Genomic DNA, 9,598 nt, shown 5'->3' on the forward strand with positions numbered 1-9,598 from the left:
TCCTGGCACAAAAACAGACACACAGATCAATGGAACAGAATCGATAGCCTGGAAATAAACCCACACATCTATGGACAGGTAATTTTCAACAAGGGAGCCAAGAACATACAATGGAGAAAGGAAAGTCTCTTCAATAAATGATGCTGGGAAAACTGGACAGCTACTTGCAAAAGAATGAAAGTAGACCATACACAAAAATTAACTCAAAATGGATTAAAGACTTGAAGGTAAGACCTGAAACCATGAAACATCCAGAAGAAAACATAGGCAGTGTGCTCTTCGACATCAGTCTCAGCAACACATTTTCAAGTACTATGTTTGACGAGGCAAGGAAAACAATAGAAAAAATAAGCAAATGGGACTATATCAAACTAAAAAGCTTCTGCACAGCAAAGGAAGCCATCAACAAAATAAAAAGATAACCTAACAATTGGGAGAAGATATTTGCAAACCATACATCAGATAAGGAGTTAATCTCCAAAATATATAAAGAACTCATACATCTCAACCTAAAAAAACTAACAACCCAATTAAAAAACGGGCAAAAGATCTGAACAGGTATTTCTCCAAGGAAGATATACAGATGGCCAACAGGCACATGAAAAGATGTTCAATATCATTAACTGTCAGGGAAATACAAATCAAAACTACAATGAGATATCACCTCATGCCCATCAGAATGGCCATAATTAACAAGACTGGAAACAAGTGTTGGAGAGGATGGGGAGAGAAGGGAACTCCCACACACCGCTGGTGCAAGTGCAAATTGGTGCAGCCACCATGGAAAACAGTATGGAGATTCCTCAAAAAATTAAGGATAGAACTACCATATGATCCAGCTATTCCACTGCTGGGTATTCATCCAAAGAACATGAAAACACCAATGCGTAGAGATACATGCACCACTGTGTTCACTGCAGCACCATTCACAATAGCCAAGACTTGAAAGCAATGCAAGTGCCCATCAAGGGACACATGGATAAAGAAGATGTGGTATATACACACAATGGAATACTCCTCAGCCATAAGAAACGACGAAATCCAGCCATTTGTGAGAATGTGGATGGACATTGAGGGTATTATGCAAAGTGAAATAAGTCAGCAGGAGAAGGTCCAATACTGCATGATCTCACCCACCAAGCAGCAGATAACAACAACAAACAAACACATAGAGACAGAGATTGGATTGGTGGTTACCAGAGGGGAAGGGGGGAGGGAGGAGGGCGAAAGGGACAATTAGGCACATGTGTGTGGTGATGGATTGCAATTAGCACTTGGGTGGTGAACATGAGAACATGATGTAATCCATGCAGAGACAGAAGCACAATGATGCACACCTGAAATCCACACAATGCCATAAACCAATGCCACCACAACAAACAAAAAATAAAAAAACAAATAATAAAAAAGCCCTAAATAAACTAAGTAATGGAAAATCAAAAAAAAAAAAAAAAAGGAAATGGTAATTATGTGACAAGAAGAAAGTTTGGTATCTAATGCTATGTTGATAATCCTTTTGCAGTATATATATGTGTCATATCAACACAGTGACACCTTCAACTTACATAAGGTTCTATGTCAATTATATCTCAATAAAGCTGGAAAAAAAGATACAATAAACTGTATCTGTTTCCTCCTAAAATTGAGAACAAGGTTATGATGCCCCTCTCACCACTTCTACTCAACACTGTACTAGAAATCCTAGTCAATTAAAGAAGGCAATGAAATAAAATAAAATAAAATACATACAGTTTGGAAAAGAAATAAACTGTTTTGATTCAGAGATTATATGATCACATACCTAGGAAATCCAAATGAATCTCCAAAAATCTATTACAACTTATTGGTGAATTTAACAAGTTTTGGAAAGGTTACAGAATACAGGATCAGTGTACAAAAATTATTGTAATGTGTATTACTAGCAATGATCAAGAGGAAACTGAAATTTAAGATATATAATTTACATTATATCAAATAAATAATCCAGCAAATAAAAGGCCCAAGGTAAACCAACGTATACTTATAAGTCCTGAGTAGCTCTGACTTATTAAAACTTTCTATGCTACATAAATCTGGAACCTCTGTTTTACATAAAAATAGATGATCTTTGTCTTTCTTTGTATTGGTGCACACCTGAATCTGCAATGTTTCAGAGGCAGCCTTCATTTTATAAAAGTCTCTTATTTCCTCTTCCAATTGTCTTCTCCCCTCCTCAAGTTTCATTGTCTCCTCTTGTTGGACTCTTTTAAGATGCTCTATCTTGTCCTGTAGCTCTTTTTCAGCTTCTTTGAATATTGTTTCTTTCTCCTTTACTCGCTGCATAAACTTCTGTTTCAACTCTTCTTCTTCCCTCTGACATTGATCAGAGAATTCCTGTCTTTTGGCTTCATAGACTTCTTGAAAACTATCTGGCTGGTTGTCTGGGCCCACATCAGTAAAGCCCATTTTCTGCACTTTGCAGCACCTATAATGTTCATAGTGCCAAGCGTGGGTTTGTTCTTTCAGGTCTTCCATATTTGTATTAAGAAGAATATCTCAGAGCTTAACAAAGTCAGAGCGACTTTCATTTTCTGCTTGTAAAACTCCCCAAGGGTACTGACAGCCTCTGATCATCCTTTTTCGAACTTTCACTTCATCCGTACTCCCTGCTACAGCAAAAGGTCAGTGTCCCTGATAGGCTCTGAGTGCATCTTGGTGAGAGGTGAGACCTCCCCAGGGACTGGGGCACTGGCAGCGGCCATCGCTGCGGCCGGGTGGGGGCGCGCTGACACAGAGGCTGGCAGACACCATTGGAGTTCTCCCTGGGGCCTGCTCCAAAATATTCTCATAATAGCTGTTTAGTATTACTCTGTGTGAGTTCATAGTGTTTACACGCCAGGCCACAGGGAAAGGATAGAGGAAAAGAAAGTAAAAATTTATTTTATATCCCTAATTGAAAAAAGTCAAATATTAAAGGGAGAAATGAAACTAATGTTATTTGCTTTCTAGTAAGAAAGATGGCTCAATTTGTTTCTGTTTATATTATCATGCAAATCAACTGAGTCTTAGTAGATATTTTAAGACAGTAATCATTTATATTTATTGAGAAGATTTCTTTGTCTTTCCTGTTGCTTTATATGTGAAGAAATTTCTCTTCTGTGCATGGCTTTTATTTATGAGGTTAATTACTTTTTTACTTAGAGTCACCTGGAAAGAAAAATCCAATAATTTCTCTAGGATAAGTCTTGTCCCCGGAGGATATCGCACACCTAGATATGGAAGAAGGAGACCCTTAGCAACTGCACAGATGCACTGTTCACTGTACTTGCTTACCCAGTGGGTTATAATGCAACAGCTCAGTACTAATGCCCCATAGAGAGTTTCCAAAGAAATGTTTACAATCTAGTTTCAGCTCCAACATCCATTATCTGCCTTTAAAAGTGACATTATTAGCTCCATCTTGGTAATGCTTGCTAGTTGTCATTTATCAATTATGTCTTTACCACTGGGGATCTCAAAACGTTAGAGCACATATTCCAAATTACTCTGACATTCGTCCTTGGAGTTTAATCCCAACATATTGATGAAATGTTGACCACTAATAATTTATAAATTTATAACTAAAAATGTAAGGACAAGTCCCTGAGCTAACACAAATAGGTCAAAAATTATGAGTAAGTATACCACTTATTTTATATTTATTCATTTTGGAAACTATAAAATTAATGAGATTTTCTTTCTGACTATAAACCCCTCCCTGAAAATAGAGTTATTCCAACCAGTTCTAAGTAACAATATATATTAAGTAATTTGGGCTGAAAATTATATATTTAGTGGGAATTCTTGAACTGTTTTGGGATCAATAAAAATTGATAAAAATTCTCACGGGATTTTCAATTTTCTCTTCATGCTATAGTCAAATGACAAAACTAAAACAATTTAGTAACGAATTTGACGTCCTTTATTCAAGAGAAAACAATCCATGGATTGAGGGAGTGCAGTGCCTACAAGCAGTGGAGTCATCTTCCCGAGGGATGTTCGGGCAAGAGCGAGTTTTTATGGAAGGTTAGATGGGAACGGGGCGGGATTGGCTAGGTGGTCAGAGATGTGCTTATAAGGCTAGCAGGTCCTGTCTTCCAGGGCAAGGTAAATTAGCTCAAGGCTCAGTAGGAGGTTTGTGTGGTGTGTTAGGTGTCCTTGACAGGGAGGCGTTTCCCCTAAGGGTGGACTGACTTAGGTTTGGATTTGACACGGGCCAGGCACTGGGGTGGCCTCCGTGTTGTGAGTCCCAATACACAAATTACTTTATCGCTATTTAGGTTGGACAGGATTTATATTAAATTGAAGAAGTACTTAAATTTAATATAATTATGTTAAAACACTATACAATTTTAGGCTAATAATTGATGGTATTAAGCAGCATTTTAGCTTATATGGAGAAAATATTTTTCCCTTAAATACTGAAAACAAGGGTAATAACCTAGGTAATATTTAACAACAGCAAAATTATTGCTTTTTAAATAATAGTTAGACATGAATTCTCTGTAGTTCCATTTGCCAAAAAGATAATTTTGGGGGAGAGAGGGAATTGCAGTCATAATCGTATATTGTTACTGGATGTTGTGTGATTGAATTGTTAGAGTATTCTGCTCTTATTGTCAAAGTTGGCTTCCTTCCAGTTACTCAGTTAGCCACTGTGGTAGGCTGAATAATGACCACCTGAGATGTTAGGTTCTAATCCCTCCAACCTGTAAATGTTAGCCCATAAGGAAATAGAGTCTTTGCAGGTGCAGTTAAATTAAGGATCTTGAGATGGGGAGATTATTTTGGATTACCCAGATGGGCATTAAATCCAATCACAAGTGTTCTTATGAGAGAAGTAGAGGGAGGTTTCACACATAAAGAAGAGGAGAAGGCAATGTGTCTGCCGAGGCAGAGATTGGACTGATGCAGCCTCAGGCCAAAGAATGTCAGCAAACACCGGAAGCCGGAACAAGAGTGGGATGGACCTTCCTCTAGAGCCCCCAGAGCAGGCGTGGCCTGCCAGACCTTGGTCTTCACCCAGTGAGACTGAATTGGGACGTCTGGCTCCAGAACTGGGGGGGACTACATTTCTGTTGTTTTAAGCCACTAAGCTTGAGGTAGTTTTTTACAGCAGCCTCAGGAAACTAATACCATCACGATTTGGCACTCAACTGTGAATGAACAATCTAAAAACTGTCAAATGCTACCTTGTGAATAACCAAAAAAGGAACCATCACCTGATTGTACCATGTCATTACCCTTTCTAATGAAATGAACCAAATATTGACACCACTAAATAATCAGTAATAACTGCTTATTAATCATTTTATATTAATTATTCATAAGAAAATATTGTTTAAATAGAAAAACATATGTACTTTTAAGATTGTACATTATCTAAAATTTTTAAGTGTAAGCCAGTTTTTAATGATAAAAATAAGACATGCAATTGTGAAAAAAATAAAACAACAATGTGTAATTAAGGGTAAATGTTTCCATCTGTATTCACATCTCTTTTCCAAGCACCCAGTCTGTCTTCACCGATACTAACAGCAGTTGTGCGTGTGTGCGTGTTTTTGTATTCTAAATATGCGAGTGCACATACTTCTATTTACGTGCCAGAGAGATATTTTCTTTAAGTAATAGCATCAGAACTTGACCTATCCAAGTTAGAATATCGGTTTCATCGAGGGATAATCATTTCTTCCTGAGCCCACACTTCCAGGTTGATGTGCTTATGTTGCTTAGCCTGTTTTAATAATCTAAATACTCTCTTTAGGGAACACTAGGTCTCTTAAGGGAAAATCAAATCAAAAAACAAACAAAAACATTCCTGATCTGTTTTAGTGATTACTCCTCTCCACATATCTCCTAAAATGGTACCTAGTTATGGAACAAAAAAGGGTGTGTGTTTTCCTTCACCTTCTTGTAAAGGAAATGACCAAGTTTCTCTGGCCTATCCAGTAATTAAATGTCCTATTTGGCTTCTGAGAAAAAGATAAACAGTTCTGATGTCAACCTAAACATGCTCAGAACAAGCCATTGACAAAACCACTCTGCAAACAGCAAAAATGACTTAACATCATTTTCTGTCTTTACTTCTGTTCTCTATCTTCCTCTGAGTGATTGTTGCTGCTTTACCATGGTAACTCTAATCCCTACTTTAATCCTCCATCTCTTAGATAAAAATTAAGATATTCAGTGACAGAATTGTCCTGCATCTTGACAGTATACAATCTTGAACTAACTTCGATTTCCTCGGCCCTGCTTGAAATCATCTAACTCAAGCCTAAACTATATAAAAAGCACCTCCTCACTCTCTCTTACTGGTTTTCCCCTACATTCTCATCTGCTGCTACAAGCTCAGAAAACTCTGTTTTGCCTACAGGTGTGTTACTGGTGGTGTTTGCTGGGTTTCGTCACCTGCAAAGCTGAAGTGTGCAGCTGGTAAAATTTCCATCTGTTATTTTGAATCAGGCAACAGACAGCTTCCTCCTCCTCTCACTCCCGTATCTTCCCCACACATATTGCTGTTAAGGTAGTTTTCATCTCTTCTCTATCCTTGTTTCTTCTTATATCAGGTAGCTACCCTAACTGTCTTAAGCAGATGACGTATTTCAGGAAAATTCTGAAAATAAGTGCTAGAAAATAGGTCCCCAATATGTAAGGGATGCTGAAGACCTCTAACAACCCCTGCTGCAGTGCCTGGCTGTCCAGTCTGTTTTTCTACTGGATAATTCTATTTGCATTACAGAAGCTAAGAACTGCTTCAGTCCATCTTCAATACTTCTCCAGCCTGCTGCCTGCACCCACCCCACCAAATCACACACTTGTGTGGATGGACAGTTCAAGATAATTATTTTGTTATACATATAATTAGACACTCACGTACGTAATTTGTTTGTTCTCTTACCTTACAATATCTCTGAATTCCCTTATCAGCTCTGGTGAAATGAGCTGGAAACTCACCCTGCGATACCTAGACTACAAGTTAGTTGAGATTGGTGTCCTGTTCACCCATTAGGAGCACTGCACCCAAACTCAACCTTCCACAGAAGGCAATGTCACACTCCAAGGACCTCACTATTTGCAGGTGATGGGATGATGCTCTGTTGAATAGCTGTCACCCAGATTCGGACTGCCTGTCATTAAAGAAGTCTAAAGTAATTCTTCTACTGAGAAGAACATTTTCCCACCACTACCTTATGTTCCTACCAAGGGACAATGTTGAAGACGGCTATTTCAGAACCTGGGTTTCTCCAGACATCCTCCCTTGCTTCTCTGGAGTTATAGGAGGATGGGGAGTCTGTGCTTCCTCTTTTTTCGCTGACCTTCACCTGGTAAGAAACCCATTTGCTCCAATAAAGCCAATTCTAAATCTGTAGTGGAATTCATGCCAAACTCTGGTATGTGGCAGGTGGTGAGCGAAGGAAGACCAGCCTTCCTGGCGTCAGAATTTGTAGAACTCCAATGTAATTTTAGAGACCATAGAGTGTGCCTTTTTATAAATAATGTATATACTTTAAGTATTTAATCATTTATTTCCCATCATATCCCAATCTCACTTGTATATGTACATATATCTTTTGGTTTAATTTCCAGATGTGGAAACAAGATAACCAATTTTCCTGTTCGAAAGAGCTTAAATTTGGGGCATTGATCTGTCGGTCTCCAGGTAGGGTTTGTCAAGGATATTCATTTCTTTTCCTTTATAGGAATTTATTTTACTTTTTTTCTAATTATTTAAACTGTTCATTTGAAAATAGTTTTGAAAATTAAAAATACAACAACACAAATAAAACTACAAAATCACAACACCTAGACACAATGATTGTTAACTTCTCATCATGTTTTGTTCCAATAATTTTAAGCTCCATATTTTACATAGCTGGGATGATATTTAAGCTGCTATTTAAATTTAATTTTTAATATAACCCTTTTTCATTTTGCTAGAAATGCCTGTATTTTTATGCTTCTAAGATTTTTTATTAGAAATAGTAGCATAAAGAATATATTAGTACATGAATTACCTTCTATATTTTAGATACTTTTTAGATATATTTTTATTGATATTGTCAAAATGATGTGCTGAAAATGAGCACAATTAACACTCCCATTTCCATTTTATATTAATTATTATTTCACTTGCCCTTACTATCAATGTTTTTCTGTACACGCACATGCACACACACTCTCACATATGTGACACAGAAAAATACACTCAGACAATTTTAAAATGTTTACTAAGTTGAGAAGCTAAAGTATAACTAAATTTTTATCACTTTGCTTGGTACTGGATATGAACAAATATAAATGTGTACTAGAGGGAAGAGAATAAATAAAAAACCAAGAAAATGGAGAGAAGTAATTAGCAGTAGAGCTTGGATTGAAGATTAATTTATTAGTAATACTTATGTACTTCACAGGCATCTTGTGGGCATAACTGGGAGGAGTCTGCCAAGCCCTCCTCAAGACTGGTATGTAGTAAATGCTGGATGAATTCTAGTGCTGTACCTATCTTATCTTCTAGCACTTGGTCAAATACGTCTTCTGAAACAAGATGGAATAAATTCACACTCTCCTCTGCATGAGCGTTAGACATTCAAAAGCAGGTATCATACCTCCCTCCAGTCATTTATATACTCCTTCAAACCTTTTTCATAAAGTGAATTTCCTGATGATTCATTTGATCATCTTTCTATAAGCATGTTCTCTATCTAGTATGCTCACGTCTGCATTATTTGATATTTATTTCAATTCATTCTAAAATTGTTTGTTTATAGGAATACTAACACACCAGAGTCATGAAGATAAGCAAGTGAAGATTTAAAACCACTGTTATTTGCTTACAAACATCAGAGTTCAGGCCAATTTATCTTCTCAATTTTGAATTTTTAAAAATGTTTAACTGTTTTAAATATGATTATTATGGGCTGAATGTGTCCCCCTAAAATTTGTATGTTTAAGCCCTAACCCCTAGCTCCTTCCAATACAACTGTACCACATACCTAAAAATGTGGAACTATCTTTGGAACTGAGTACTGGGTGGAGGCTGGAGCAGTTTTGAGCTGCATGCTAAAAAAAAGCCTAGATTGCCTGGAAAGGACTGTTGGTAGAAATATGGACATTAAAGGCAATTCTGGTGAGGAATCAGAAAGAAAAAACAGAACTGGAGAGTAAGTCTCCATCTTCTTGTGATTAAATAAGTAATCTTAAATAGAATATTGGTAAAAGTATGAACATTAAAGGTGCTTCTTGATGAGGTCTCAGATGGAAATGAGGGACATTATTGGACAATGAAGAAGGGGTGATTCTTGTTACAAAGTGGTAAAGAACTTGGCTGAACTGTGCTCTAGTGTTTTGTGGCATGTAGAACTTGTGAGTAACACAATTGGATGTTTAGCTGAGGAGATTTCTAAGCAAATTGTAAAGAAGAAGCAGCTTGGTTTCTTCTTAATGCTTATAGTAAAAGGCAAGAGGAGAGAGAGAAATAAAAAGAATGACAGTCTGTAATCTTAAAAAGTATCAAGGGTTAAGACAGACACACCCTAAGGTGACTTCCCATGAGCCCCACCCTAGTATGATCCCCTCCTCT

General features: G+C 37.2%; 1 pseudogene; it reads right to left on the reverse strand.

Annotated features, from left to right (window-relative positions):
• Positions 1–1,965: 1,965 nt before the first annotated feature.
• LOC101405009 (septin-14 pseudogene) lies at positions 1,966–2,658 on the reverse strand (annotated as a pseudogene).
• Positions 2,659–9,598: the final 6,940 nt, after the last annotated feature.

The sequence above is a fragment of the Ceratotherium simum genome, chromosome 1 (assembly GCF_057802395.1).
Source record: "Ceratotherium simum simum isolate JZ-2026a chromosome 1, ASM5780239v1, whole genome shotgun sequence".
Taxonomy (NCBI): domain Eukaryota; kingdom Metazoa; phylum Chordata; class Mammalia; order Perissodactyla; family Rhinocerotidae; genus Ceratotherium; species Ceratotherium simum.